This window comes from Homarus americanus, unplaced genomic scaffold (assembly GCF_018991925.1).
Source record: "Homarus americanus isolate GMGI-L3 unplaced genomic scaffold, GMGI_Hamer_2.0 scaffold45698, whole genome shotgun sequence".
Classification (NCBI taxonomy): domain Eukaryota; kingdom Metazoa; phylum Arthropoda; class Malacostraca; order Decapoda; family Nephropidae; genus Homarus; species Homarus americanus.
In genome coordinates, this window is record NW_024735554.1 from 9,992,912 (window position 1) to 10,005,590 (window position 12,679).

At 40.9% G+C, this 12,679-nt stretch overlaps 1 long non-coding RNA gene across 1 annotated transcript in view; it reads left to right on the forward strand.

The window, feature by feature from the left end:
* Window positions 1-12,414, forward strand: part of LOC121871504 — a 72,184-nt gene extending 59,770 nt beyond the window's left edge. The window contains exons 2-3 of the long non-coding RNA XR_006089883.1: window positions 11,524-11,621; window positions 12,359-12,414. This is a non-coding gene — a long non-coding RNA (uncharacterized LOC121871504). The remainder of the gene's footprint in view (window positions 1-11,523; window positions 11,622-12,358) is intronic.
* Window positions 12,415-12,679: the final 265 nt, after the last annotated feature.

The following is a 12,679-nucleotide window of genomic DNA, read 5'->3' on the forward strand; positions in this document are numbered from 1 at the left end:
CCACCATCATCCTCACACCTCAGCCTCCACCATCATCCTCACACCTCGTCCTCACCATCATCCTCACACATCAGCCTCCACCCATCATCCTCACACCTCGTCCTCACCTCATCATCCTCATACCTCGTCCTTCACCATCATCCTCACACCTCAGCCTCCACCATCATCCTCATACCTCGTCCTTCACCATCGTCCTCACACATCAGCTTCCACCATCATTCTCACACCTCATCCTCACACCTCGTCCTTCACCATCATCCTCACACCTCGTCCTTCACCACCATCCTCACACCTCAGCCTCCACCACCATCCTCACACCTCGTCCTTCACCATCGTCCCCACATCAAAGGCTTCTACCATCATCCTCACACCTCATCCCTCACACCTCGTCCTTCACCATCATCCTCATACCTCGTCCCTTCACCATCGTCCTCACACCTCAGTCTCCACCCATCATCTCACACCTCGTCCTTCACCATCATCCCTATACCTCGTCCTTCACCATCGTCCTCACACATCAGCCTCCACCATCATCCTCACACCTCATCCTCACACCTCGTCCTTCACCATCATCCCCACACCTCGTCCTTCACCATCGTCCCTACACCTCAGCTCCACCATCATCCTCACACCTCCTCATCCTCACACCTCGTCCTTCACCACATCATCCTCATACTCACCTCACCATCATCCTCACACCTCAGCCTCCACCATCATCCTCACACCTCGTCCTTCACCATCATTCTCATACCTCGTCCTTCACCATCGTCCTCACACATCAGCCTCCACCATCATCCTCACACCTCATCCTCCACCATCATCCTTAACTATCATCCTCACACCTCATCCTCACACCTCATCCTCGCACCTCATCCTCAACTATTATCCTCACACCTCATCCTCCACCATCATCCTTAACTATCATCCTCACACCATCATTCTCACACCTCATCCTCACACCTCATCCTCAACTATTATCCTCACACCTCATCCTCACACCTCATCCTCACACCTCATCCTCACACCATCATTCTCACACCTCATCCTCACACCTCATCCTCACACCTCATCCTCACACCTCATCCTCACACCTCATCCTCCACCATCATACCAATGAACGTAAGTAACGGGGAAACTTTCACCTTTTGATGTGTAAATTATACCGAGTGTTAGTTGAAGGATAGCTGTAATACCCTTGTTAGCGTGAGATATGATAAAAAGGTCAGGTCAGGTCAGGTCAGGTCAGGTCAGGTCAGGTCAGTTCAGGTCAGGTACAGATAATAATAATCTCAATGTAATGTTAAAGCCTTGATATTCTTGTTTTTATTTTCATTACATTAATCAGTTACCTGCATTCTCACACCTTTATTTAGATAGAAAATTTCACCAACAACCTTTGAAAATTTGGGCGTTTATTCTCCTGATTCAGCTGAGGTACTCGGTGTTACGGTGCCATACAGGGTGGGTGTTACGGTGCCATACAGGGTGGGTGTTACGGTGCCATACAGGGTGGATGTTACGGTGCCATACAGGGTGGTCCTCTTCTGAAATATTAACTAAACTGTTATATCCAATCTTGGCATCAACTTTATCTTGGTACTTATCTTATCCTGGTACTAATCCTATCTTGGTACTAATTCTATCCTGGCACTAATTCTATCCTGGCACTAATCCAAAATACATCTAAACTAAACTGCCATCAGCCTTCCCTTACCATTGGTCCTTATGATACTTACCTCACCCTGGCACTGAGGGCTGAGGGCCATAATGGGAAGGTTGACTCAGTGGCACTCTCCTTGAGGCACTGCGCAGGAGGGGAAGAAATTGAGTCTGCTGGTTTGTTTCTTGACGAGTTGAATAAAATGAGAAGATTGGAATAAATAATATATACACACAAGAAGATTGGGAACATGGATAGGGAAAACACGCACACGCACGCAGACACACACGCACGCAGACACACACATATGATACGAGGGCCAAACGCTATTGATCACAGTGTCTGAAGAAAAAATCTGCCAGCGGTGTTTTGTGGATGGTCTGTGGTAGGGGGATGGTGGTGGTGGTAGGGGAGGCAGGTGGTGGTTGGTGTGGTAGGGGGGAGGCAGGTGGCGTTGGTGGTGGTGGTTGTTGAAGGAGGGAGGGGGTGTGAGTTGGGCAGGAAGGGACGAGGGTGTGGATTGGGGTGAGGGAGTGGGATTAGGTGAAGAGTATGGATTAGGGTAGGAGAATCAGATGGAGAGTAGATTGAAGAGAAGCTAAGGGAGGGGGGGGGGTAAAAGAGGGTAATTAATAAAAGGGGAGGAGGATTGAAACAAGTAAATTTAGGAAGGAGGGGAATTAAGAGGAAACAAAACTAATAACTTGAGAAAGGGTCATTGATATACCCTTCCCTCCTGGCTGTAGAGTGAGGGGAAGGAGGAGGAGGAAGAAGGGGAAGCAAGGAGGAGGAGGAGGAGGAAAAGTACAAAAGGCGTCAAGAGAGAGAGAGAGAGAGAGAGAGAGAGAGAGAGAGAGAGAGAGAGAGAGAGAGGGGGGAATTAACCAATGGCGATGCTGACAATGATCAGTTCGACTCTTGATAATGAAAATCTACCTTTAACTCTTAGAAACTCTTACAATAGGTTTCCACACATAAGAGAGCATTATACACTCTAGGGTTGAATTCTTTAAGATATATAGTTTGTTCTCTTACGCATCTCACACAGCTAGATGCTCTTTATAGATTAGTATACAAGTCTTGGCCACTGAATCAAAGGAGAATCGGGTCGTCTGTGTATAGATTTGGAGGTTAAATGGAGCCGAAAGGTTATTTTTTGATGTTGATATGGATGGCTGCCAGTGTGGTGTGGGCTATGTGGCTGATGGTAGGGTGTTCTGGTGGGGGAGTTATGGGTGTGGAAGGTCTGGAGCAGAGAGAGAGAGAGAGAGAGAGGTAAGCGAAAGTGAGAGAGGGTAAGATCATCCAGACAAGAGAAGGAATGACTTTGACTTAAAGCTGGGAGACCATGGGCAAGGACTATCAGGCTACGTGTTGGAGGGAAGGTTGATATGAATCCAGTTTGCAGACACTACTGGTCATGTAAATTCATGTAGAAGACTGAGGGAGGTTTTTATAGTTAAGATTGAATGACCAGGAGGGTGATACATGTCTTGTGTTTGTAGAGAAAATTATATAGATTAAGGGACAATAAAATACATTGATTTCTACCGTAAAGGGAAAGATAGTAGTGAACGTATAGATGGAAGGCAATGGGGAGATGATCAGGACTGAAACAAAAGTGTAAAGAGACTCTCAGAGCAGTATAGACGTGTATAAACAAAAGAGAAGAGGGGTGAAGGCTCGGATCCCCCTGATGTGACGTGACAAAGGCGGTATCTTGAGGAACTGGGTCAGATATTCTCCCACTCGCTTTTACTTATTCACAAACCCGATAATATTAACTATAGCTCAACTAGGAGTGTTGTCGGTGCATTTTATATCACAGGTAGTTCAATAAACCATTTTTTGTTGAGGAACCCGTTATGGTATGTACTTTAGACAGGTTCTTGTGCTATACCTGTTACGGAAACATGTTCTTATGGCTAACCTAACCATTGGATTTTTTTTTTTTTTACAGGGATTAGCCCACCCGGGCACAGATCACTGACCCACATCGGGGCCTGGGGGGCAAAAATGTAATAATAATAATAATAATAATAATAATAATAATAATAATAATAATAATGAAGAAAAAAAGATAAAAAGTAAGAAACAATATATGTATGTTGTGTTGTCAATGGTAAGAGAAACAATTGAGACCCTGCAATTGTGTGTAAATGAGGCAGAAAGTCAGATCAGCAACCTGGGACTTGGTCACAATTTTCGTGATGCCATATGGCAGCAGAGTCTACCATTAGACAACACATTATGCTTCCAATATCTTCCCAGGCGGTAGTACCTCCCTGTTTGGTAGCTGTCTACTACCTATGAACTGAGGTCCGTTTAAACTGGGGCTCATTTGCAATGGGCTGTAATCCTAACGGTTAGTTTAAGCTGGGGGCCTATTTGGACTGGGACCCCTTTGACAACTTATCCATTGGGGCCTATTAGAATTAGGACCTATTTGACCAGTCACCCGTTGGGGTCTATTAAGACAAGGACCCATTTGACCAGTCACCCTTTGGGGCCTACCACGGCTAGGGTCCATATCAGTTATCCGTTGGGGGCCTATTCGGACTGGGATCCATGTCACCAGTCAACCGAGTGTAGCGTGATGGGATGTTACCGTGCTGAGAATGTTCTACACGTGCTCGGTTTCATCAATACTTCATTGAAGGTTTGAGACTTGCTGAGATTACCCTTCGGAATAAAAGATTAGGTTAGGTTTGGTTAGGTTTAGTTAGGTAAGGTTAGGGTTGGGTTGGGTTAGGTTAGGTTAGTTTTTGATCGAACTGCGCATGCCCAGAACAATCCCTGCACACCACACCCGGTCACAATACATCGAGCTTTCCCTCTTAGCGCTTCCGTGTCAGGGGTAAATTAAGAGGTCTTTAGCACACGTCAGAATAAGAAACTCTCGAAGACGTAAATATTTTCTTTCTTCTTTATCTCGTTGAAATTTTCTCTTTTCCTCATTTTCTTCTCAATTTAATCCATTACTTATTATTCCCGTCAATACTTAATTTATATATTTGCTTATTCTTGTTTTTATTTTCATTATTCTTTTAACTACATATAAACAATTCCTTGCTGCATCTCGTGTACATTTTACTGAGACTTCACACGCGAGCCTTTCAAAATTCAGACTGAGAATTTTCCAGTTTATGTTTCGATTCCCAACATTGTTCCTGGTGTTACAGTCAAGAGGCACGAGTGAAGATGAGCTGCAAACAGTTAGTAAACGACTGGGTTAGCTTACTTAACTGACATGAACTGAAGCTTAGGGAGAGGTAACAGGCGATAATGAGAGAATACAAGCCGGGAGGGCCCACCGTTTAGTGTTTCAACAGAGAGAGACAAGACCCGAGGCAGAAGCAGGAATTCAAATACTTGGGGAAGTTGGATTCAAGAGGATGGAGAACTAGATTGGAAAGTGTCTGGAAGATTGCAAAGTGTGGGACCATGACACGATAAAAAAAAATCTCATTAAACCTGAAAATATTCTAACAAATGAATTTATAATGATTCTTTGAGTAAATTTTGTTCCCTAGGTGATGTTAAAAGAACGTTTTTAATTAAGGTACACTCGTCTTGTAATATTAGTACAAGTGTGAACATCATTTTCGCAATTTTGCTTTAGTTAGCCATTCAGGTGCGTTCTTTCATCTCCAGTCAAGAAGGAAACTGAACTTCCGAACCTTTGAGAACCCGAATCCAGGTTTGTGGGAGAATAAATGAGGCAGCTATGCTTATTGGAGCCGAGACCAGAGCAGTGAGGGAATCCCAAATGAGGAGTCTATAAGTGGCTGGACTGAGGTATACACGAGAGCCATTTAAAGGAGTGGTCCTCAGATACTCTCCAGGACCGTGTAGTGAAGAGACGTAGTGTAGGTGGGAGACGGGAGTGTGGGAGGTGAATCCAGAGGGCAGACTTTAACTGGGAAAGAAAGTAGGTGGTGCTGGAGTTTCAAGACCCGGAAGAGGGAAAATATATCCTTCAAAAGACGTAGTAAAGATGGAAAGACAGTCTGAAAGAGGAAGATCAAGTGAAGTAAAGAGGGGTTTTGAGCGCTGGGAAGTAGGAAAAAGAGCTAGGAAATGATTGAAGAACGACAAGAGAGAGAGAGAGAGAGAGAGAGAGAGAGAGACACTATTTTGCCTGGAGGAAGAAGAGTGTGTGAAGTAGGGAGTTTTAAGCACCAAGATAAAAAAAATGGAGGAGCCTTAATTAAAGAGAAGACTGGCCAAAGGAGGAAGAGCGCTTGAAGTGGGGAAGTTTACACGTTAGGAAGAAGAACCTGAAAAAAAAAATAATCTTGCCTGAAAGCGGAAGAGCGTGTGAAAGTAGGAGTTTTAAACATCAGTAAGAAGAACACCTTTACGGAGACGTGACAGAAGATCTAAAATAGACTACCCATAACAGACGACGCCAAGAGTGTGAGGGAAGGTGCCTGAACCCCAACCAGTGGAAGGAGAAGAAAAAGACGAAGATGACAAAGATGTGCCGTCAACTCCTGCGGGTGTGAAGGAGAGTCAGGAGAGAAGGCTTGTTTGTTTACAGTTATGGATACATTTCCCTTGATACTATTGGCAATATCTGACATCTGTTTGAGGGTCGTGTAGGTAGAGGGGGAGGGGGATTAGGTAAGGGAGTTTGGGATTCTAACATCAAGTTCCCCAAATATAAATCAATGCACCTATTGGATACTACATATAAAGCCACTCAAAAAAACTATCTATACTTGGGGTGATCGATGAATTACAGAATGAACACTGTGACTCATGTTGTCTCGGTAGGGTTGTCAAAATTCTTCGTTCTTTGTGTCATATTGTCTCAACGCAATTTTGTAAAGATATTTTTTTGAGTGACTGAACAGATTTTGCCAAGTGTCCATGAACTTTTGTTATGTGTGTGTGTGTGTGTGTGTGGGGAAAGACGATGTAATACTGAGATAGATATTTGAAATAGATCCCATGATAGAATTATTAAAAGATAGATAGTTAATGTAGATATTTAGATGAATTGATAGATAAAGATAGATTTATACAGAGGAGTTTATTATATATATATATATATATATATATACTAGTAACTAATCCACACTCACAGATTGTAATAGAGTATAATAGATAAGAAAACAGACCTAATATTATTGATAAAAACTACATAAACAGAATTTGCCCACACACACACACACACACACACACACACACACAGACACACACACACACACGTTTTCCCGTTAACAAAATCCAAACAGAAAAGGTAATAAATGTTCTTTAGTAAACTAAGTAAACCAAAAGATGCATCAAAGTTTACCTCATCAGGTGAGTCATGTGCCGGCGTGAGGCTAGAGGGAAGTATTATTGTGTGTCAGGCTGGAGGGAACCCACTTTGTTTTACCTTCATCTGGGAAATACTAAATCTTCCTGAGAATTCTTTTGTGCGAGTTTTCTAAAAGGACAAACTTGTATGTATATATATAATATCTATAATTTCTTTTGTTTATGTTCTAACCTAACCTAACCCAATATAGATGTTTAGAACTATTGTAATGGCAGCCCAGATGTACATATAACAATTCCCTAAACATAGCCTATATGTTTATAATCACCTTCGTAATAAGACCCAGATGTTTATAACTATTAATAACCTGACCCAGGTGTCTTAGATAAATAAGTTACTCTAAACTTCATCTCGGGACTAAACTTAAACATTATTGCATTTATTTGCACACAGTTGGTCGGTTATTGATTCCGTTGTCTCACAAGTTCCTTGCCAATAGTTGCTTACTCTTGGCTACCAGAGATTGTCTGTCTTAAGTTTGTTCTTTTCATAACCTAACCTTACCTTCATGTATGCTGCTGACTAACACAACAGGTGTGTGTTGGTGACTGTAATACTGCAGGTGTGTGCTGGTGACTGTAACTGGAAATAATTTAAATCAAAAGTACATTGCATTAAGAAATTATAGCACCAGGACTCTTACGGTGACGCACACACACACACACACACACACACACACACACACACACACACACACACACATGCCAGGAAGAAATATATCCGCTCCTAATAATGTTCCTCAACCGCAACTTCCGCCACCAACATCAGTTCATCGATTTTCAAGGATGGACATTCTGAACTCCTCTGAATATACATTTCCAGGAAATTCTAGTGACAATAGAGCTCCTGGAACTGATTATAAAAAAGAAAACTTGCAATACCTGTCAGGTTGAGTGACAGTCACCAGAGGAACACTGCCTTTAGGACGCGATTCAATATTCTGGTAAAAACAATCGCGCCCCAAAAAATCCATCAAAACGATATTTCGCATATTGTGTGACGAAATCGAATCGCATTGTTTATGTTTTGGTTGATAAGCCAGATGTATGATGATTATAATATGAGAGAGATTGACTCGCCATAGGATTGAAGTTTCTTTGCTATACTCATTATGGATTTAGAGACATTAATAGTAAATGGTGTTTTATAAATCAGTAATGAGATCGTCACTAAATTACGAAACACTGTTAAATACTAATGCAAGGGATTTAAGGACTGCGGTCTCTTCTCTCAACCTGCATAAAGTTTTCTTGTGATATTTGGCAACTGATTAATATGCACTTCGTAAATATAATACTAATAAGAGTAAAGATCCATATATAACTTTTATTTCTCTCCAGTGTTTGAAGTTCTTATTTAGTGGAAAATCTAAGGCATTGGAGACCAGTGATTAAAGATCCTGGTAATTGAAGCAACTGAATATATTAAACTACAAAAATAAATATACATAGGTTGTTGACGTTGTTGTTATAATGTCACTACACTCGTCCAGTGACCCAAAAAAAGACGCATGACACATATATAAAATTCAAAGATGCACACACGTATCTCTCTCTCTCTCTCTCTCTCTCTCTCTCTCTCTCTCTCTCTCTCTCCCTTATTATTGTGGAAAAAACAAAAATTCACGTAATACTTTAAATCTTGCTTGAAAACGATATCCCTCGGGTGAAAAAAAATCCATCAGTTAAATCAGGGAAGTTGGTGTTTTTTTCGGGTAATTAAACGAAGTAAAAAGAAAAAAAAGCGACACCAATTTATATGGAAATTTAAAAGGTATTAAATTCCTGAGGGGCTTTACTCTCTATCTTGACTTTCACCAATTATTGGATATTTTTGTGTTAAAAGCTAAATGATGCAGTGGTTTCAATATCAACGACAATGGAAGGTAGGAGAGTGAAGGAGGGAATTAGAGAGAGGGAGAAGAAAGGTGGGAAGGAATGTGAGAGAGGGAGGGAGGAAGGAAGGGAGGGAGGGAGGAAAGGTGGGAAGGAGGGAGAAAGGAGGAGGGAGGTCGGAAGAAAGGTGAGAGTGAAGGGAGGAATTAGAGAGAGGGAGAAGAAAGGTGGGAAGGAAAGAAAGGAAGGATATAGGAGAGGGAAGAGATGGTTTAGATAGGTCAATACTGTACACAAAAGGATCTCGTGTAAATAGGTAGACAGAGATGGAAGCAATAGTCATGATAAAAGACAGACAGACAGACAGACAGAGAGACAGGTATTACCAAGGAACACGTGATCGACCTTCACAAACAGGGTGATTTAGAAGTCAATATGCATCTCTTACAAATATACTCAATGAATCTCAGTCTCACACACTGGTGGATATGAACTGTGATTATTGTCCACCGAGATCTTACAATAATACTTTTAGGTGGTCATCGTTCGTATACCCGCGTCTAGAAGGAAGTTAATCCCCAGAAAAAAAAAAGAACTTACTCTAATCTGAAACATAAACACGAAGATTAAAAACTCTCATTAGATATAAGTTATATTTCTTGTATTATATCAAAGAGTGTGTTGTGTGAAGGGGTCTGTGAGGTCTGTTGGTCTCACACACACTCACTTTCCTCTTGAGACACGATAAGACACGTATTCTCAGTAACGTTAGGTAAACAGGGTCATTTTCTGAGCAGCGTTTAGTGTAGTGAAGTATATCGTCTTCTCTCTCTCTATATATAATAAATTTTCAACGTAAATTTGGTTATTGTTTCAGTATATACAGTATAGCCATATTTTTTTTCTCAACCACGTAGACATCAACTCCTCTTCAATTCTAGCAACTCTGTACTGGTTTATAATCAAGTATGGCAACTCTGTACTGGTTTATAATCAAGTATGGCAACTCTGTACAGGTTTATAATCAAGTATGGCAACTCTGTACAGGTTTATAATCAAGTATGGCAACTCTGTACAGGTTTATAATCAAGTATGGCAACTCTGTACAGGTTTATAATCAAGTATGGCAACTCTGTACTGGTTTATAATCAAGTATGGCAACTCTGTACAGGTTTATAATCATGTATGGCAACTCTGTACAGGTTTATAATCAAGTATGGCAACTCGTGTTTACATTGGGAAGGCAAACGTGTACTGTAACTATAAAATTAATGTATGTACTAATAATAGCGATTCATAGCGTCTTGTACTGAGTATAACGTAAGTTGAAGCAAAATATATTCAGTGCTTTCAGAGTGGGGGAAGAGAGGGGAAGACTACACAATGTTAGATGAGTGGGGGGCGAGAGGGAACAGCACCACAGTTTATAATGAGTGGGGAAGACTACACAATGTTAAATATAAGAGTAGGGGAATGAGAGGGAACAGCACCACAGTTTATAATGAGTGGGGAAGACTACACAATGTTAAATATAAGAGTAGGGGAATGAGAGGGAACAGCACCACAGAGTATAATGAGTGGGGAAGACTACACAATGTTAAATATAAGAGTAGGGGAATGAGAGGGAACAGCACCACAGTTTATAATGAGTGGGGAAGACTACACAATGTTAAATATAAGAGTAGGGGAATGAGAGGGAACAGCACCACAGAGTATAATGAGTGGGGAAGACTACACAATGTTAAATATAAGCGTAGGGGAGGAGAGGGAACAGTACCATAGTATATAATGAATGAGTGGGGGAATGAGAGGGAACAGCACCACAGTTTATAATGAACGAGTGGGGAATGAGAGGAATAACTGAAAAGAGAAGAATATGAATTTTCTCTACGTGTCCTAAAGCGGTGAGGAATGAGAGAAGCGGCTCCTAACTCCCTGGAGACACCTGCGGCTCTCGATAAGAAATACAATTCAGTTTGGCAAGTTTAGAAATCTGTTTTTTCTTTGTGTAGGGTAACTGTTGAAGTTTGTGAAGGTCTGTCTGTGTGTGTGTGTGTGTGTGTGTGTGTGTGTGTCTGTCTCTCTGTGTCTGTCTCTCTCTGTCTCTGTTTCTGTCTTTCTTTTTGTCTGTCTCTCTCCTGTCTCCGTCTCTTCAGCTCAGACCAACTGCCTTTGAAACTCTAAAAAAAAATAGCATCAATTTGTCTTGGTCTCAGCAGTTGTGTCACATTAGGTCTTGTTGAAAACCTTAAATTCCTTTATTCATGTTAAATTCCATTTTCCGTCGAATTTTCGGCTTAACCATCTTTAAGGTTAAAAAAAATGTGTGTCCTTGCTTTTCATAAATCTCCGTTTTCTTTTTCGAAATTTTTAGCATACGACAGTAAAGCGATAGCGATCTTATCACTCGCCACCATATCCTCGGTTGGATTCCTGTCCCGGGTCAGATGTGAGAAGGTTATATAGTACGACCTTACCAAACATGGCAGGTTTTGTCCGGGTACTCCAGTTTCCTCCTGTAAAAATATTGAAACATGAAGGATAAACTCGTCAGGAAAAATATGGGATAAAACAAGCCACCACCTTCCTTTTCCCGCTAAAATGGGGATATTATTTTATAAATTTTATCATTCTCGTTTTCTTATAAGAGCAAACTACTTAAACTTTGTGTTCTAATTCCCGTTTTTTTTTCTTTCCAGGGCAACTACCTTAAAGTTTGTAAGAATCTACACAGTGAGCAAATCTCCAAGTTACTGGCGAAGAACCAACAGGAGTGTGACTTGTTAGAGGATATAAGGTAAGTTAAACCTACCCAATATTTACTGTAAGTAGCACAAGGTATATGACACTGTAGGTATAACAAGGAACAACTAGGCCTATATTACTAATTATCACAGGTGCACAGAGACTTTTCTAACACACCTGTATATATAAGCTGATTCAGCAAAGAGTTCATTAAATTAGAGGATGAAATTCTTGGATAATTCTCAACCACAATGTCTATGGTAAAATGTCCGAGAGGAATTATGCCCACTTGTTCGTGACAGGTGCAGGCAAATTAAACATAGCTCAGGCATTCTGGAACGCGTTAGACAATCAATAGTATGATGTGTACAGGCCTGCATTAAGGTAGAAGGGGGCAACTTTGAACATTTCCTATAACTGTAGAGATCTGTGAATAAATGATTACAAAAAAACCTACGGGAGTTTCATATCACATTCACTCTTATTAATACAACATCTTAAATGTTTTGTAGCATGGAAACTATGCAGAAGCTAACATTTTACCATAGAGACATTATGGTTGAGAATTATCCAAGAATTTCACCCTCCAATTTAATGAACTCTTTGCTGAATCACCTTGTATTTAACACACCTGTACATAACACACCTGTACATAACACACCTGTATATATAACACACCTGTTTATAAGACACACCGGTATATATAAAATCAACGCACTGTTCATATTTATTATAAAAAAAAATCTTGTGTAATGTTGGAGTTAACCTTTTCTCGTTCTTCCTTTTCAGAAATTTCACAAAACAGAGATCCTCGATAGAAAAGAGTTATGGGGAGGTAAGTGGACCAGCCTCTGTGTTTCAATCTTATGTATGCAAATTAGCTGCCCAGGTAATATATAAACAGTAATTGGAAACGTGAAACACCTGTCTTTGTAAGCTATTTGTGGAAGGATAAGTAGAAAAACAGATAAAGAGAGGGAAGGAAAACGAATGAGAAATGGATACAGAGAGAGAGAGAGAGAGAGAGAGAGAGAGAGAGAGAGAGAGAGAGAGAGAGATGAATAGACTTGTAAATAGAAAGAGAGAAAGACAGACAGACAGACAGACAAC